The 20,196-nt window shown below is 45.8% G+C and overlaps 1 pseudogene; it reads right to left on the bottom strand.

The window, feature by feature from the left end:
- The window catches only part of LOC115302381, a 42,170-nt pseudogene that overhangs the window by 20,699 nt on the left and 1,275 nt on the right, over nt 1-20,196 (bottom strand).

Below are 20,196 nucleotides of genomic sequence, written 5' to 3'. Positions count from 1 at the left end.
TGCCACGCCCCATGCAGGGCTCAGTCTCACAGACCATGGGATCATGACCTGAGCAGTGATCATGAGTCAGACGCTTAACCAAGTGAGCGACCCAGGGGCCCCAGAATGAGGCAGTTTCTAATCCCCAGCTTCATATATTCTTCTTCCCAAAGGGGCCACAAGTGGCCAGAATGGGGCATCCTCTTGGTCACAGGAAATGTTTCAGGAATGGGTAGTTGGCCCATAAACCAATCAGACCCAAATCTCAGGACATTTGGTTGAACAACTTATAAATGAGTACTGTCTTTTTCACCATACTTGGAGCTCTGAGGATGTGAACATATTGACACCCATCTTGCACACGGAAAGCCTGATAAAGGAACCAGCCAAGAGATGGGGAGTGGTTGTATCCTTGTATGCCTAGATCCAGCCACACCTGAAGTCCCTGCTATTTGGTTGTGCCAATTTGAGTTGAGTTTTTCTATTATTTAAAACTCAAAGAGTCTTTATGATACACTCCTTATCAGAGAACTTCTCTTAGAATTAAAAATCTGAGAGGATGAGAATTCATTTCCAGGGTGCCTGGGTGGCTCACGTCATGATTTCACGGATCGTGGCTTTGAGCCTCGCATCGGGCATTGTGCTGACAGCTCAGAGCCTGGAGCCTGCTTCAGATTCTGTGTCTCCCTCTTTCTCTGCCCCTCCCCAACTCATGCTCTGTCTCTCAAAAATAAATAAACAAAAAAAAATTTTAAATCATTTCCAAAAACCTCTCTATTTTTCTCTACCCCTAAAACCAGAGCAAGTGATATTAAAGAAATTAAGTTATGATAGTAATCATGGATTAATAAGAATTAACTCCTCTTTTTTTGTCCCTCCAAAAGATACTTGAAAGTTTTCTTGTCCAAAGCCTCATCTAATCCTTCAGTTACCTCTATGGAATATCCACTAAGAAGTTTTCTGGCTTCTACTTAAATACTCTTAGGGTTAGACAGCTCAGTGATTTTTTTTTAATGTTTATTTATTTATTTTGAGAGAAAGAGAGAGAGAAAGAGTGCAAGCCAGGGAGGGGCAGAGAGAGAGAGAGGGAGGGGAAGAATTCCAAGCAGGATCCTCGCTCAGCCATGAATTCATGACCTGAGCCAAAATCAAGAGTCAGATGCTCAACCTGACTGAGCCCCCTAGGTGTCCACAGCTCAGTGCTTCTTGAGGAAATACATCCCATTCTCAGGCAGCTTTAATTAGGCTAATGTGAATCTGCCTGCCTATCATCTCACTCTTTGGTCCTGGGCTGGATGCAGACCGACTCAGACCCCTCCTCCATAGGACAGGCTTCCAAATTTCTCCAGATATTTAAGGCGTCTCTCTTCCATCCCAAACACATCCCAGCCTTACCTCGGAGAGCCAGATTTAGTCTCCTCACTGCCCCTCTGTGAGCACACCCTCTGTGCTTGCGAATTTGTTGATTTCTATTTGGATTACTTTTATTTAAGATGCCGGATGTAGGACAGGTCCATTGTAGAATATTTGGAAGAGTAAGAAAAAGAAGAAAATGAAAAACTCACCATGGATTGAGCTGCCAGGAGATGATCTTTGTTGATGTTTTGGAGGACCAGTTCTCCATTCGTTTTATGCAAGTAGACAGGCACGTGGGTGGCGTGCTGGACCTTGGCCACCCTTCTCTTCCCTTCTCTCTGCCAGGGAGGCTGGTGTGCAGTGATTGCACCCACTGTGGGGCTTCTATGCTTTCCATGTCCAGGGTGTAGACAATGGGATGCTCAGGGCTCAGATCTGGCAGAGCAGAGAGGTCAGGGTGCTTAGGTCCCTGATTCCTCCTGGTGAAGTTGCCTGTGGCTCTTGTGTCCCTAGCCAGGTCACTGCTCCTTCCAGGGCAGCCTACTCAACACTCTGCTCTTTTCCTGTGGCGCCTGCCATTGCTTCTACCTTTGACCCTTTGCTCCTAGCTCCGGGATGCCGTGCTATCCTTTGTGGTCTCGTGTTCTCACCCTTTTGTTCATAAACTACATTCCAGGTGTTCTGAGCGTGTCGTCCATTGCCAGTGGGGACTCTGACTGATACAGTTGTGTTTTACAAATAGGAAACGTTCTCTTCAGGCTTATTTATAATCCACTATGTCTTTTGTCTTAACCTTCACAGGTTATTATTTCAACCTTGAGAATTAAAAATTTATTTTCTTTTCTTATTTTTCCCTATTAATTTGGGAATGAATACTCTTTTTTTTAATGTTTTATTTATTTTTGATAGAGAGAAACAGCATGAGCAGGGGAGGGGCAGAGAGAGAGGGAGACACAGAATCCAAAGACAGGCTCCAGGCTCTGAGCTAGCTGTCAGCACAGAGCCTGACACCAGACTTGAACCCACGAACCATGAGATCATGACATGAGCTGAAGCTGGACGCTCAACCAACTGAGGCACCCAGGCACCCCAAGAATACTCTTTTTTAAATAAAATTTTTTTTTTATTTTAGAGAGAGAGTGAGTGAGTCTGGGGGCGGGGGGGGGGGAAGAGAGAGAGAGAAAGACAGAGAATCTTAAGCAGACTCCACACTCAGCACAGAGCCCAAAAGTAGGGCTCAATCCCATGACCCTGGGATCATGAGCTAATATCAAGAGTCAGATGCTCAACCAATTGAGCCACCCAGGCACCTTGAAGTGAATACTCTTGTAGGTAAATCTTTGCGTGTACTCGTGATTACTTCCTTAGGATAAGTTTGTAGAAATAAAATTTCTGGATGGTTAGAAATGAGCTTTTGAAAAACTTTTGCTCTACGTTGCCAGACTGCCCTCCAAAAAGTTTTATAACCATTTACATTGTTTCCAATGATGTGTAGGAAGATTTGTGTCCCACTCTCCAGCACTTAATATTATAGTAAAATAATACTGTGTTTGCAGTGCGGTAGGAGATCTGTGTTCCTTTTTCAGTGTGGTGCCTGGTAGTGAGTCCCTGCTTCAGAACAGAGAGGAGCAGGATCAACACTTTGCTGGGCTTTATACCTTTCTTGATATAGCCTAAGATGACAGTCACTGTGGCGGGCTGAATAATTGTTCCTGGAGAGGTCCTAATACCGAAAATCCGCAATACGTTACCTTGCATGGTAAGAGGGACTTTGCAGATGTGATTACGTTACACATCTTGAAATGGAAGCAATTATCCTGGATTCTTCAAGGGAGTTCAGTGTAATCACAAGAGTCTTTATGAAAGAGAAAAAGATGGCGTGACAGTGGAAACAGAGAGCGGTTGGCAGATGCTATGCGGCTGCCCCGGAAGCTGGAGGGAGGGGTCATAGTCAAGGAAGGCAGGTGGCCTCTACATGGTGGAAAATGGAAAATGCAAGGGCACACACTTTTCCCATAAGCCTCTGAAGGGTATACAACCTGGCTGACACCTTGATTTTCAGCTTGGACTTCTAGAACAGTAAAAGAATACATTGGTGTTGTTTTAATCCACTGAATTTGTGGTCATTTGTTGCAGCAGGAATAGCAAACGAATACAGTCACTTTCTTGTTTCCTGTTGATTCATGTTAAGAAGAACATGTGAATCCAATGGGTTTTGCTTTTCTTTTTTTTTGTACACATTCTGTTGCAAAGCCCTATCAACCCTCTCTTCCACTGCGCCCTTGGTTCTAGGGCTTTGCTGTGGATCTACCTTTGCTGCTGTGTTTGGAGTTAGGGGCTTCAGAGCTATTCCATATGCATGATGGGAAGGATGGCCGCAGGGAGCCAGGAAAAGAATGTTTAGGGGTTGGCTTCCAGCTCTCTCTGCTGCTGGAAGGAGCCCTGTTTTGTACGCCCTCTCAATTTCATCCCAAACCATCTTTTAAAATCTATAATCTGAATTTCTTTCCCGCACATTCATTCCTCTTTTCCATAATTTATTACTTTCTATGTGATCATCAGAATGTAACAAAATAATATAAGCCCTAATACTTATAGAGGGGTTTTCTATTACCGAGTGCTTTCCTGTAAATGATCTCATTGAATGTTCCAAGCACAGTGCTTGCCAAGTAGTAGGTGTTCAATTAACGACAATGACCCTTTCCCACAGGGAGACATATTTTCCTGCTCAGGGTGTTCCTATATATGACCCTAAGGTTCTTGTAGCCCAGGTTTTAGGCGCACATCTGGGAGCCTTGTCCCTTGGACGTGCACACTGCATGTTACTTCTCTGGGCTCGGTTAATATTCTAGAAGAGATACCATCCACAGAGAGGGCTATCACTTTTTTGTAAGCCCGAGTACTGAAAGAGATCCAGGAAGTCCTTATCTGTTGGTGACCTGAAAAAGGACATCACAAACCCTGTCACCAGGACACGCACAGATCTTCCATCCCCAGCAAGGGCTCAGGCTTAGCTTGGGTGAGTCCAGCCTAAGACTGGAGGAGGCTGGAGCAGTCTAGAACCTACTCACTCTGCCGGCTGCCTCCCAGGCTGAGCTGAGCATTTCTGAGCCTCCTCCTTGCTCTTGGGGCTTCTGACTTGAACTCAGTGCCCAGAACTGACCACTTAAAGCCTAAGAGGCTCCGCCTCTGGGGCCTGAATTCCCTTGTCTGTACCTAAAGCAGTGTCTAAAAGCTACATCTTACTTAGATTGCCTTGGGAATCTTTGAGATTTCCATATCTTTGAATTTGGAAAATTGGACATTTATTAATGATGCTTCCTGAGGGCTTACTCCAGACCGAGGCTCCCCAGGGGCCCTGAGGAAGGACCTGCTGATGGCTGTCTTACGACATCTTGTCACAGTCAATTTTCTGTTTTGAAACAACTTTGCTAATGATGTCCGGGACCCTGCTCTCCAGCTTTGTTTGTATTGGAGTCCAGAAATCAGATAATGGTGCTGTTTGGTCCCCAGCAGCCTAGCAAGGCAGCAGCCCGAGCATTTCTCATGGACTACACTTTGTGTGAGCGAGCCCTAGGCCAACAGACAGTGGAGAGGCCCGCCCAGCCATGTTTTCTACATGTTTCCCTGGGGCCCGGTCACCACTCGTGCTCTTAGCCACGTTGTGAGCTTTCAGAGATGGAGAGGGGAGCTGCTTGCTGAGTTTTCTGATATTCTTTTTTATAATTTTAACATTTTATTTATTTTTGCAAGACACAGAGAGAGAGAGAGAGACAGAATATGAGCAAGGGAGGGGCAGAGAGAGAAGGAGACACAGAATCTGAAACAGGCTCCAGGCTCTGAGCCATCAGCACAGAGCCTGATGCAGGGTTTCGAACCCACGAACTGTGAGATCATGACCTGAGCCGAAGTCAGACGCTTAACCGACTGAGCCACTCAAGCGCCCCGAATTTTCTAATAATTCTTAACTGCTAAACTGTCCAGACCTGTAGTCTGTCCAGAGAAAAGGCTTGTAGTTAAGAGCCAAGTACAATGAATTTCCAACTAATAGGACTTATTTCAGAGAGGCTGTGTGGTAAAGTGGAAAGAACTCAAAATTTGGGTCTGGAAGAGTCTGAGTCCGAGTGCTCACCTTGCTAGCTGTGTGATCCTGGGCAGGTTACTTTGTGCCTCAGCGTCCTCTCTTGTGTCACAGGTGTCCTCCCTCACCTGTGCAGTGGGTATAATATAAGCATAACTCCTACTGTGGTTTGGAGCCTCGAATCAAAGAAGGAATCTGAAAGCATGTGGTGTTTGAGTTTTAGTTTCTACTAAGGTTGGATTTTTGCAGGCGGACGTATCTTGCTTTGACCAATTCCTGTATGGAGCATCTAGCTCAGTGAGACTTTACCAACTCCAGAAAATTGCAGATTAATGCAAAACTAGAATTAGGATCTGATTCTTTGGGCATGAGTATTTTCTTTAAAGCTTCCCAGATAATTCTAAGTGCAACCCCAGCTGGGCACTCTGAAAGATGAATGGGGAGAACTCATTGCAAGATGATGCTCTTGGGGCACCTGGGTGGCTCAGTTGGTTAAGCGTCCAACTTTGGCTCAGGTCATGATCTCACGGTTCGTGGGTTCAAGCCCTACGTCGGGCTCTGTGCTGACCGCTCAGAGCCTGGAGCCTGCTTCAGATTCTGTATCTCCCTCTCTCTCTGACCCTCCCCTGCTCGTGCTCTCTGCCTCTCAAAAATAAAAATGAAAAAAAAAAATGATGCTCTTTATTGGCTGAGCAACCCAGAGAAACACAGGCAGGAATAAATGGGGACAGAAGGCTCCTGGTACCTTGTTTTTTTAAATTAAACCCCTCTCTCAGAACTACGAACTTTTGAAATTTCAATTTTTATTAGTATTCTTGCCAGGTGTGAGGCCCATATCAGTAAGTGTTCCCTTGCTTTATTAATTTAGAAATTAAAAAAAAATTGTAACGTTTTGGCCAGGGCTACATTGTCCTGTTCTCATGGCTCTCTCCAAGAACATGCTGTTGCCCTTTTGTTTTAAAACATTTAGAGAAGCTTCCAGTACTGTGTTAATGTTTTTATGTATACTTATTTGTCAACGGGGGGAGCCGAGGGGGAGCTTGCCAAAATTACAGCACAGCTGTTTCTTACCAACCCTATTGACATAATGGCAATCACTCCATCGTGATTCACCACGGCTGATCAGCCTAATTGGTTTTAGCAACACATCTGACCTAACTCCAGTTACATCACTGGGGCTGGGCTTGTTTGGGTGAGTTTCACGAAGATCTTTTGGTTTCGTGTCTGAATTTGCCAACTGGTTGTTTATATAATTCTGTCCTAGTTTTCAGGGTAGGGCATTTGTATTGCTTTATCAGTTTACTCTTCTTAGTTCCAGAAACCTAATGATATTTGCTCATTTCACTTATTCAATCAACAAAACTTTATGGAGGAGCTACCCAGCCCCAGGCACCATGGTAAGTCTGATTGGGAATTAGGCTTCATTGTACACGCCAACTCCCAACTGTTGACTGCACTGTGTTGAAAAGCATTCTGCATATCCGCCTGGGCTCAGTGGGAAAGAACATTGCCATCAAGTAGTTACGTCATCCATAGACATTGGAGGAGAGAATGGGCCTCCAGGGACTAGAAGCTGGGCATATAAAGATACCTAGCATTTATTCCAGCAGAGAAGATAGTCACCCAAAACTTAGGAAATCACATGATAAGATGTATGAAACTGGTTTTAGAGAAAGTTCTATAGACAAACAGAGAAGAAAGCATTTGATATAGCCTGAGAGGGTGGACGCAATGGTGATAGAGAGTCAGGGGAATATGGGGGCGCCTGGGTGGCTCAGTCGGTTAAGCATCCAACTTTGGCTCAGGTCATGGTCTCACGGTTCGTGGGTTTGAGCCTTGTGTCAGGCTCTGTGCTGACAGCTAGCTCAGAGCCTGGAGCCTGCTTCCAATTCTGTGTTTCCCTCTCTCTCTGACCCTCCCCTGCTCGCGCTATCTCTCTCCCTCTCAAAAATAAATAAAACATTAAAAACTTTTGAAAAAAAAAAAAGAATCAGGGGAATATGAAGACATTACAAAGGCAATATTTCAACCAGATCAGGAAGGAGTTGTGGGAATTCAGAAAATGAGGAAGAGCATTCTTTGCATGTGTGCTTTTTCCTCCTTTGATATATTGGTATCAAAGCAAATGAAATTGATTAATGCTATCAGTAAAGTTAGAGACCTTGAAAAGCTTTGCACCTGATGTGAGCAATACAATCTGACGCCTATTTATGAGAAATTCAAAGCACTTTGCAAATTCTGGCCCACTTTCATTTTCTTTATTGTTCATTTTATTATATTGCTCTTCTTTTGCTCAAGCACTGAGGTATATATACAAACTGAGAACACCACAAACATGCTGAATCAATTAATGAACACATTCATATTCATTCATATTCACATGTGGAGGCTGAGTAACTGAGTTTCTACCTCACACATGCTTTTACATGTAAATTCATATCATACATATTTTCTACATCATAAATATTCTTGAACCTAGGTTTTACTTATCATAACACTGTAACTAGTTTGCTACGTGACTTGCCCATTCCTACATGGTTTCAATCCTTGGCGATTTGAGTCTGTCATGAACCTGCAGTTTATAAGTTCTCCCCCGCCCCCCGCTCCGCCACATCTTTCCAGAAATGGTCTTTCTAGACCAAAAGATATGAACAGTTGAGTTCTGTATCCACACTGTGAACTGTGAAGCCTCATTTTGAGGCTTGCCTGGGGAGGGGCGTGCTCTTAGTTTTGAAGAGGTCAGACCACATGGGGTCAGCTAAAGGTTGGATGGCCAGCTGCAGGGTGCATTGGGGACTGTGATTAGGATGTGGGCGGTGGTGCCATGAGATGGTCGGCAGGCAAGTAGAGGGGTGGGATAGGATGAGGCAATGGGCTGGGATGACCTAATGGTGATCCACTGTGACCACTGAGAAGCAGCTTTGAAATTGGGATGGGTCCTAGGGCATCTTGGAGTACTGGAAACAGCATGCACACGGATCGGGTCAGAATGCCTGGGTTCTCATCCTGCCCTTTCACTGACCGACTCTGTGACCCTGAGCAGGGGACCATTTGTGAGCCCCAGTGTCCTCTCCATGAGATGGGGGTAATAATGTCCCTGAGAACCAGGTCTGGGAGATGATTCCTTCCTCACATTTGGCTCTGCCTGTCTGAATAAAAGCCCTAGTTATGCTTTCTGTCTTCATCCGTTCTGGCTGCTCTAAGAAAATGCCATAGACTGGATGGCTTATGAACACAGTTCTATAGTCTGGAAGTCTAAGGTCATGGTTCCGGCGTGGTTGGGTTCTGGTGAAGGTCTTCCTCCCGATTGGGGACTGCTGACTTTTTGCTATGTCTTCCTTTGGTGGAAAGGGATAGGGAGCTCTCTGGGGTCTATTTTATATGGTCACTAATCCCATTCATGGGGTTACTTTTCCCAAAGGCCCTACCGCCTAATACCATCACATTGGGCATTAGGATTTTATCATACCCTAATTTAGGGGCACACAAGCATTCAGACTACAGCGCTTTCTAAGGAAGTTCCACTTCCCATTCTGTAGTTAAAAAAAAAATATATATAATGTTTTATTTATTTTTGAGAGTAGGGGGGGAGTGGCAGAGAGAGAGGGAGATACAGAATCCAAAGCAGGCTCCAGGCTCTGAGCTGAAAGCACAGAGTTCGACGTGGGGCTTAAACCCACAAACCATGAGATCATGATCCTGAGCAGATGCTTAACCTGCTGAGCCACCGAGGCGCCCCCCAGTTCTGAAGTCTTAAAGATGAGTCTTAAGCTTGAATTCTCTTTGTACTACAATCTCTATGTGTTAGTTGCAAATTCAAGCATCTCAGAAGGAATGCTGATGATTCTGGGTCAAGACCTCCTCTCCTTCTCTCTCTCCCCTGAGAGAGGCCATGTTTCTATATCACCTTTCTGTGTCCCGACAGGCCCATGAGGAGTGCGGTGTGTGTGGAGAGCCATAGGCCCAGCCAGCGTCTGAGTGGCTGGCTCAGGATCTGCAGGTGAACGTGGCCAATCATTTCCCATGAGCACCTGCCTGTTAGGAGGCCTTAGGGACTTGTTGATCACACTGGAAAACTTCTATTCTTAGTGGCAAGCTGTCATCCAGCCCTTTTGAGAAAGGAGAGAAACTACTCAGCCGGGATCTAAAAATACTTAGGGATTGACAACCAGCTCCAGGGGGAGTTGGGCCTGGAGCCTGGTTTGGGGAAAACTGGGTAGGCAGAGGGACTTCCTTTGCCTATTCAAGCATATCAGTGGGACTTCACAAGACCGTAGAAGCCACGACTTAAACAAGCAAACAGAAACCCACTTTTCTGTATCTATGGCCTTTCAGTTATTGTTTATTACAATTAAAAATAAAATTTGTAAATATCTCACAGTGAGAATAATAATGAGAAAAAACTGCTTAGAGAGTATTTCCAACATGGTGGAAGTTGCTCTAAGCCATTACGAACATTATTTGATTGAGCCCCACAGTATCTCCCCGGAGTGGGTGGTATTATTATTGCCATTTACCAGTGAGGAAAATGGGCCTCTCTAGTTAGCCCGAAGACAGAATCTAATGTATGCAATGGCCTGGAATTAGTCTTTAATTTCCATCTCTCCTTTTCAGCAGTTGTGAGCTGCTTGATATTGTTTTCCCTGTTGTTGCATTAAGCTGCTCCCTTTCAACATCTCCAGGGAAAATCTTAGTTGCTGGACCTCTTGGGAAGAATGCTTGGTGGTGACTTGACTTTGGGTGTCTTTGTGGAATTTATGTCTCAAGGTCAGTTGAGCACAATGGTCTGGTTTAATGAGGCCTGTTTCAATTTGCACAGAGATGATGCTCCCCTTCCGCTGGCCAGGAAGAAAGAGGCATTTTGTCAGCCCTGTTGCTTGTGGGTTGGCTCAGTGTCAGAAGGCACCACTTCCTGTGGGTATGTTTATAGGCTTTATCTTTCTTAATTTGAGCCAATTAGTCTTCCTCTCCTGCATGCTGGGACCCTAGCATGGTGAAAGCCTCAAGGCTTTAGGGCGAACTTGACATGGGTTCAATTCTAGCTCATTAGAGTCCTCCTGTGACATAGCTATTATGTAGGCATGTGCATTTCTTCCGCATTTCTATTTCAGAGGTGTCTGAGGGGGCCAGAGACGAGGAACGGGTGGATCTCAGGCCGCCATCTTGATCTGGGAGCCTGTACTTTCCAATCTGTTTACAGTTGCTTGGTTCTGGTATTTTTTATTTATAATTTCTGCTATATGGTTTTCTTGCAGCCACCACAAATTCTTGGTGGAAGAGGCTGGGCAGCAATTAATAAATAAATACCCCAAACAAACACGAAAATGGCAACCATGGCTCTTGAGTTTGAAAAAGCTGCTGCCACATCAGTGCTTCTTTTCTAGCAGGTGAAGGGAGGCAGAAGGGAAGCAAGGGAGAAATCCTTCACAAACGCTGATGATATTAGTAAGTCAAAGTCTCCAAGAAGTCCCCTTCTCAGTGTCTCAGTGTGAATAAGAGCCAAGGAGACACGACATAAATCGAGATGGAGGGCTGACATGGCAGACGGCATCCTGTTTGGATCACCCTCTCCCTGCTGCCTTTCTGCCTTGTTCTGGGGTGTGGTTTGTTGAAGTGACTTCAGTTGAATCACGCCTGCGTTCTTTTGGGTCACATTTCGTCTAGAAGAAACTGACTTAAAGTAATCAATGACCATTCTTTGCAAATCAGCACAGCTGAATTCTTCATTAACCCCTTCCCTCAATGGGGACCCATCAGCAGATCCTAACCACTGGGATCAGCCCATCAGGGAGGGGTTGGAGCCAAGAGGAGAGGGCATAGTTTCCTTGGGTGCAGCCACAACACACACTTCAGGCCTGCCCTTTGTGGAATGTACTCCTCTCCCTGAATTTCACCACCCATAAACGCCTCTTTGGACAGACTCTCACCTGCTTTGACCTCTTGCTTCTCAGAACTATTAATAAACTAACTGCTTCAAAGGTGGGTTCTACATGATGGCTGGGCAGAAGAGGGCGGAGGCTAGGCAAGCCTGTTCTTCGGGAAGGAAGAGAGGGGCACAGGGCAGAAAAAGCAAGCTCTCTGAAGTGTTGGCTAAAAGGGAGAGAAAGAATGCAGACATCTTTCATAACCCCCAAATGTGTCAGCCACCATAGAAAATGATCGTTCCTGCGTGGCTTTCAGAGTTTCTTTCCCAAGAAGTAGGAGAAAGCCTCCAAGATAAAAAAGAAGTTCATCTTAAACAGTTTATGTGTCAACGGACCTCTTTCTTACAGCAACCTATAGGGCCACAACATAGAAAGCACTGGTTAATTCAGGATGCTCAGGCAACTTATGGATGTCAGAATAGTTGGAAATAGGTACATGGCGATCATTCAGCATATCTGTTCTCTTAGCATCTTTAAATGTCTTCCGTGGAAGGACGTAAGTCAAGGCCAATGGGGAAGAAATGTGGTGAGCCGGTGATGACTGTGGTACGTTTCCTTGCATCGTAGGTTACAGTATTCCTCCTCCCCTCCCTCCCTCTCTCCCTGCCCCCTCCTTTCCTCTCCCTTCCCCCTCACCCTCTTCTCCCTCTCCCTCCCCTCCCTTCCCTCTCCTCTTCTCTCCCTCCTCCTTTCCCCTTCTCCCCACCCCTCTTTCCCCTCCTCCCTTCCCCCTTCTTTTTGTCTTTTTGGTTTATTCAAATGTTCACACTGTTTCCTTCTTTCTTTATACTTTCTGCCCCCTCCCCATCCCTTGTTTTCTTTGCCCTTACTTCCATCTGAGAAGACATTTAAAATCAGATTCAAACATCTTGGAGGAAGTTTGTTTACACTTGGCACATTGTTGCCTTCCTATGTCTAAGACAAAAGAAAAGAAGGCTTTAAAATGTCATAAAATGTCTGGGAAGATTTTCTGGATGTCAAGTAGCTGTTTCCTCACACCATGTGAATGAGTTCAGTGTAGAAGAATCAGAAATAGATTAAATTTCATTGAAAATCCACATGTGTCGGTAAAATATGCCTGAGGCCAAACCCGATCTGGGATCAAAAGAGAATTCTTACATGTTGGGGGAAGGTGGAAAAGTCCAGAGGCAACTGGGTGTATCTGCTCAGTCTTCACCAAGACTCTGGGGGTCACGTGTCCCTCCTGGGATGACCCAAGCCAGGCCCTGTTCAAAAGGGGATAACCCAGAAGGGCAGACCCAGTGCCAGCCCTCTCCTACACACTGTGCAAAGGAGAAGGAGCCTGTGTCTGGGAACATTCTGGTCCCATTGGCAGGAGCAGCCCTACGGCAGATGCATTCTTCCAAGTGTCCAGCTTAGTGCCATTAAATAGTTGAGAAATGGAGCCAGTCCTCATTGTTATTCTAGGATCTCAGAGAATTCTCCTGGTGGCCCCGCCGTCTGTGCAGAGCCCAAGCCAGGAGGAGCCTGGCAGCTGACCTCCATGCCTTTCTCTTGGCCTTCTTTCCCATTCCTTTGGTTGGTGTTCTTATCAAAGGTCCTGGGGATTGTCCTACTTCCCGTTCTTCCCACCGTTGCTCCTCTAGCCCAGGCCACCATCATCTCTCACCAGATTGTTGGTCTCCCCATCAGTTTCGCTGGCCTCTAGTACATTTGCCACAAGGCTCATGAGACATTAGAGCTCACATCAGCTCCTACCACCACCAGCTTGAACCCCTCAGGGGCTGCTTCACTGCTTGCAAATTCCTTGTATGATGTGTGTGGACCCTCATGATTTGGAGCCTACCTGCTTTTATATTTCTAGACAACCAGTGCCTACCTCCTCATTTCCGCCACCTCCCTGTACCCAACGCACCCCCCAACATGCTGTCATCATTTTGACCACATTCAGCTGCTCGCTAGTTCTGGGATCCTGGGAAAGTCGGCTGACCTCCCCATGCCTCAATTTCCTCCTTTGTAAAGTGGGGATAATAGTAACACCTGCCCAAAGTTGTTGAGGATAAAGTAATGAACACAGGCACCATGCTTTGATCACGCCAGGCATGGACTATGCCTCCTTCTCTTGTGTCTTTGTACCCACAAACTTTGGGTCTTGAACTTCCTCTTGCTTTCTCTCGCTCACTTCTGTTCACTCTTGTGGTCTCAGCTCAGTGTAACCCAGAAACCCATGTCCCCAAATGGGCCAGGATCTTGAGAAGCAGAGTGATCACCAGTTCTGTAAAAAGGGCCACATTCCATGTTATGTATTGACCATCTTCATTCTAGTTGTCCCCATGCCAGACTGAAAGACCTTTGGGGGCAGGGACCATTTCTCAGGCACCTTGTGGCCCCTTGATAAATTAATATTTGATGACATAAAGAAAAGAGCAGAGTGACTTACAGGGAGAGACTGGGACAGCCTCCAGGTGGATGCTTGTCAGCTCTGAGAGGGTCATATTTCTTTTCATAAATGCGTAAATGATTATCCTCTCTTAACGAGCCAAAGGAAAAACAAATTTGCCAAAGAGGCATTTAGCAAAAGCCATTTTGATATCTAAAGATGTCCCCGGTCCTGGAACTCAGAATGACCTCACACTTTAAATGTCATCGTAAGGTTGCAGGACTGATTGTTTGCTTTTTGGCTCTTGCCTCTTACCATCCCCACCTCTGCCCCCACCCCTTGCTCCCCACCCGTTTCCTGCCTCAGCTGTTGTTCCTCTAGTGCACTTGAACTTCAGCTAGAATGCCATACTCCCTGCTCTCCAGTGTAGCATGAGTTTCTCCAGAGAGCAGCTGGGAAAAGGCACTCTGCATCTGGGTCTCATGCAGCTGTGACGGAACACAGGGTGGTGGCCCTGGGAGAAGGCTGCGTCTGCCACCCAGGGCCAGCTGGGGCAGCATTTGACATGGCTGAAGGATCCCGTCACTCCAGCTGGCCGTGGCTCATTAAAATGTGTGGCTTTGCTGGGGACTGATATTTCCATATCTGTGCTGCTTACAGCGCCTGGAAAGATTATGGAGGGTCTTTTCCAATGCGCCTGATTTGTTCATGGTCACATGAGTCAGAGAGCAGAGGGGGGCATGTCATGCAGAGAGACGCCTCTCAAAAATTTACCCCTGGAACTTCCTTCTGGGGACGTATTATAGTCTCTTACCTTTGCTCAGCCTGCCTGTTTTAAAAGAGAAACCTGTTTTGTCATTTGCACCTGTTACACGTTACAAAAATTGAATGTAAGAATTTTTAGACTTTGGTTTCACGTCTAATAGGCAACACAGGCTTTTAAATTTATTTTAATTATGCAAGAAAAATGTGATTTGTCAACAAATGCACTGACAAATTTCATAGTTATCATATCTGGATGGGAAACACAAGTTTAACAAGTGGATGCAAACTTAATTTAGTACTGAAGATAGGCAAAACCTGCCTTTGTGACCTCTGTTTGGACTTCCTGCATTTTGACTTAAAAAAATCAACTGGATAATTAGAGCAGATTTTGAGTTTTAAATCTAAGGGTTGACATAAAAGAGGAGATGAGCCATATGCTCTTCTTTCTCCATATTTTCCCACTACAGGAGTAGGTAGTTTCACTCACGGTAAAGGGAGAAGCAAATTGGACATGGCACCCATTATATCTGTCTCACTGTGATGTTGGCTCCTGAAATGTTGGAGACAGCAGGAAGGATGACCAAGACTTCTGACTAGATAAATATAAATCGAATTTAGAGATTAGGCTCAGAGAGATGTAGGAGGGAGTTGGCAGAATTATCATTTTTAGGCTCCCTTTGTGGAAGGCAGAATTCTGAGAAGGTTCGTTCCCTCGGAGTATGGGCTGGACCTCGTGACTTACTTCTGACACAGAAAAAGATGGGATCTCACTTCCAAGATTAGGTTGTAAAGGACTGTTGCTTCTCTTTGCTCCCTTCCCCTTGCTCATGCTGATGAAGGTACCTGCCAATACTGTAAGGAAGCCCTCACCCCCCATCCTCCAGGGCGGTCTGAGACCCATGGCTGGTGGAGAACTGAGGCCTTCAATCGAATATCCAATGAGGAGCCCGATCCTGCCTACAGTCACAGAGTGGGCTTGGACGTGGATCGCTTCCCCTTTGAGACTTTCGATGACTGGTGAGTACCTTAAGTGCAGCTTACTGGCCAGATACCTGACCTGGAAGTAGTGTGAGATCATCAGGGTTTTGTTTTAATCCATTAGGGTTTGGGGCAATTCGTTGCTGCAATAGACAACTCATATAGCTTGTCACTTCCTTGGTGAATTTCAACATCACTCTTCCTCATGCTTCCTGGTCTTTAACCAGCAGGAAACATGGAGGGGTACCTGGCGGCGAGTCCGGGCAGCTGAGCCGCAAATCACCTAAGGGTCTGAACCAGGAGTGTGCTCATATGCTTCTCAAACAATCACACTAAAAATGCACAAAGCGGCTCGCACACAGCTCTGCTTGTTTTAAAGAGAAAACATGTTTACTCCCTTGCTTAATTAATTAACTAAAAATTTTTAAATGTTTATTATTTTGAAAGAGTGAGAGAGACAGAGTGTGAGCAGGGGAGGGGCAGAGAGGGAGAGGGAGACACAGAATCGGAAGCAGGCTCCTGGCTCCGAGCTGTCAGCACAGAGCCCGACTCAGGGCTTGAACCCACAAACCATGAGATCATGACCTGAGCCAAAGCTGGACGCTTAACTGACTGAGCCACCTAGGCGCCCCTCCTTGCTTAATTTAAAAGGATGCCTTTGTCACCTTTTGTGGTGTGAACCTGGGTGATGGCTGAGGGGGAAAAGAAGCATCCAGCTGGCAGCTAGGAAAGGAGATCGTGGATGATCCCATGGGAGGGCAAATACCCGCTCCCGTCACCTTTGGTGAGCAGAATCCAGTCACGTGGCTACTAAATAATGCAAGGGAAGCTGGAAAATACTGGCTAGGGCTGTGCCCAGAAGGTGGAGGAGACAAATTCTTGGCCACACATAGCAGTATCTGCCAAAGGAATTAGCTCTTGATTCTATTACATGAAGTTTAATGGAGCACCTAGAATATGCGGACACCATGCTCAGTATTACAGATATAAATAAGGGAGGAGAGTAGGGATCTCATTCTCAAAGACGGCACCGTCTGGCTGGAGGGATCTGTGGAGGAAAGGTGGTCTGGAAGCAAAGGCTAATGCCAGTGTCCACCATCCCTGGGTGAAAAACAGCAGCAGCTACAGAGTGTTCTGTTCACAAGTTCATCCTGGGGAAGTGTTATCCCCAAAGCCAGGGGGCCACAAAACAACTCACCTCAAGACACTCTTTGTTGGAAATTGTGTACATGACAAAACCCCTGCTTGCCTCGGTGGAATGTGTGTGACCATGAATTTCCAGGTGGCATCTGTGGGAGGCGGTTTGGCCCGTGTTCCCAGATGCCAGCAACCTCTACTTGCCAGAATCACATTCTCAAAGATAGATTTCAGTGTTTCTGCCAAGAAGTGGGACACCAGAGTGTACACTGGGGCAAGCTCTTTGGAAACAGAATCTGGGGCTGTAGACTAAAGTCAAAAACATGCAGGACATGTGGCAAAGCAGTGCGCTCCCAGCTCAAGCCCTGCGGGTCTTTGATCCTGTACACCAGCCTGAGGCTGCTGATCTGTGAGCCGGCACCAAGAGTGGAACCCTGGCAACAGGATCGAAGTCCCTCAATGGCCCAGCAAATAATGGTATAGCCACGCAGTGGAATATTATATGGTGGTGAGCATGGTAAATTATAGCCTCATGGGTTAGCACGAGCAAATCTCAAAAAATATAATGCTGGGTATAGGGGCGCCTGGGTGGCTCAGTCAGTTAAGCATCTGACTCAGGTCATGGTCTCGCGGTTCATGGGTTCAAGCCCTGCATTGGACTCTGTGCTGGCAGCTCAGAGCCTGCAGCCTGGTTCAGACTCTGTGTCTCCCTCTCTCTCTGCCCCCCTCCCCCCACACTTGTGCTCTCTCTCTCAAAAATAAATAAACATTAAAAAATTATAATGCTAGGTATAAAACAGAAGTCATATAGGAATATATAAGGATGATTTCATTTATATAAAGTTCAAAAACAAACCAAAGGGAACAATTTATTGGTATTTATTGGCATAGGTGTGTGTGCATAGTGATTCATGTTAGCACTCTCTCATGTTCTGGGGGGCACGGGAGTGGTGTGGAGAGGTCAGGCGTCCAGTACTCGGTCTGCTTGCCTGTTTCTGAACTTTCCCCTTCAGACTAATGAACTTCCATGGCCTTCAGGTCCCTCCCGTCAACCCCTGCGTGATAGGGGTCGCAGCCAAAGAGCGTTCCAGGGAGAGAATGAAAGAGACAGAGATAGATAGGAAGAGGTGTGTGTGTGTGGGGGGGGATAGTATGGTTTGAGAACGGAAGAGAGATCCAGGTTTTCTGGCCCTACCTACATGCTAAAAATGCATGTGGGGGCACCTGGGCGGCTCAGTCCATTGAGCATTCAATTCTTTGTTTCAGCGCAGGTCATGGTCTTGCAGTTCATGGGTTTGAGTCCCACGTCAGGCTCTGTGCTGGCAGGCTCCAGCACAGGGATTCTTCCTCCCTCTCTCTCTGCTCCTCTCTTCTCTCTCTCTGAAAATAAATAAACTTGAAAAAAATTTTTAAATGCCTATGTGAGCTGGACATTTACTGAGCAATTACTTCGTCCTTCTCACCAAGCAAAGCAATACCTCGTAATTCATCTCATTCCATCCTCATGGCGGCCTGGCAAATGCACAGAGCTGTTCCCATTTTGCAAACTAGTAACGTAGAGCTCAGGAAGCTTCAGGGGCTTACTGAAGGTCACTGTTGTGGGGATGGGAATTTGGTGTTCGGCCTCAAAATGTATGGGTGCAGAAGTCCAGAGAAGATGCTTGCAAAAATCTGGCGAAGTATAACTTCATCTCAACCGTTGCCCCTTTGAATACTGTCATTTTGCCCTGCAACCCGCTTCCCCCTCTTTAAGTAGTTCTGGGGGTGCCTGAGGGGCTCAGTCATTAAGCCTCTGACTTTGACTCAGGTCATGATCTCTTGTTTGTGAGTTTGAGTCCCATATCAGGGGAGCTGAAGCCCCGCTTAGGGTAAAAACATAAGTCCCTCTACTGATGAGCCCTGCCTCTGGTGAGCCATGCTTTTTGTGAGCCCCACCTCTCTCTCTCTCCCTCTCTCTCTCTGCCCCTTGCTCACTTGTGCCCTCTGTTTCTCTCAAAAAAAAAAAAAAAGAAAAGAAAAGAAAAGAAAAAATATTTTTTGCTCCAGGGTGCAGCAATTGGAGTGCAAATAAAGCATTAGCAGCAGCCCTCTCCCTGCATTGGCTCAGGGGGCCCGTGCCTCTGAGCAGGTGGCCTGGTGCTTGCAGATGTGGCTGAACCTGCACATCTGGCAAGCATGAGTTGGTGGGCAGAACGTGCTATTACACAGCCCTAATGAAATTTGGGTCTGCTGCATTTTAATAAACCATCCAAAGAAGCAAGACTCATGGCATTTTGTTGGCAGCAAGGGCCCAGAAGAAATAGAAAAATTTCTACCATCATGATGGATTAGGTTATTTTCATCTTGTACAAAGTTGCTCGCAGTTGAAAGGTTGGACAAGATAGCTCTTGATTTAATGAAACACGTGTCTGACTTGTGCATAAATTATGCAGGAGAGCGGCAGAAAAATCTGAGCATGCTTTTATTAGCTCAGGCCTTATCATGGTTTAACTCCGATTGAGAAACTTTCTTCTTCCTCTTCTTCTTCTTCTTGCCCTCCTCCTCCTCCTCCTCCTCCTCTTCCTCCTCCTCCTCCTCCTCCTCCTCCTCCTCCTTCTTCTTCTTCTTCGGCTTCTTCTTTGGCTTCTTCTTCTTTCTTCTTCTTTTTCTTTCTTGCAGATATGTCAATGGCTGCACAGTTGAAACATTTCCTTGAAGGAATACTCTGGTGGGAGACTGAGTTTCAGTAAGACATTTCTGCTTTGGGTCTTGCCACTTCCATCCTGGCAATTTTACTGCTTTGCTTTGTGCTTATGAATTCATAAGTCCTGCCCCCTTTGTACTCACGCCCAAGGATCCTATTCCTTTTTTTTTCTTTTTAAAGTTTATTTACTTATTTTGAGGGAGAGAATGTGCATGTGCAGAAGAGGGGCAGAGAGAGAGAGAGGAAGAAAGAGAATCCCAAGCAGGCTCCATGCTGTCAGCACAGAGCCTGATGCGGGCTTGATCCTATGAACCGTGAGATCATGACTTGAGCTGAAATCGAGAGTCAGACACTTAACAGACTGAGCCACCTAGGTGCCTCACAAAGGTCCTATTTCTACATCTCATGGGTTTTTTTGGTTTGGCTTCTGAGTCTGTAGGTTGCTTTCCTGATCCTTACCCATCCATCTTATGTAGGAAGAGTAGAATTTCCTTTTTCCTCAACAACCAAGAAGCTAGCTAATTCAAATGGAGGAGGATGACTCAGTCAGATGGAGCCAATTGAATTCTTTCTCCTGGGAATAGTAGTAAATAATGCAGTCCAACAAACAGTCCTGGTTCTCCTTCTGAACGTAAGACCCTCAAAAATCTTTTTCCCTTTGGCATGGCAATCCTCTGGGGGCGCCAACAGGGGTGATGAGTAGAGCCCCTGACAATGCACCACAGACTATAAAATAAATGAAACTTCCGTTTTTTTATAACTACTCAATGGGATTGTCTGGTGAAGAATATTCAAGTCTTTTGCCCTTTTATATATTTGACTATTTCCTTATTATTGAATTTTGAGAGTCTTTTTTAGTATAGTGTGGACATGAGTCCTTTTTCAGATATATGTAACATGTTTTCTCCCTGTTTATAACTTGTATTTTCACTCTCTTAAGACTGTCTTGGAT

This window comes from Suricata suricatta, chromosome 9 (assembly GCF_006229205.1).
Source record: "Suricata suricatta isolate VVHF042 chromosome 9, meerkat_22Aug2017_6uvM2_HiC, whole genome shotgun sequence".
NCBI classification, from domain to species: domain Eukaryota; kingdom Metazoa; phylum Chordata; class Mammalia; order Carnivora; family Herpestidae; genus Suricata; species Suricata suricatta.
This window is presented reverse-complemented; position numbering and strand designations above follow the sequence as displayed.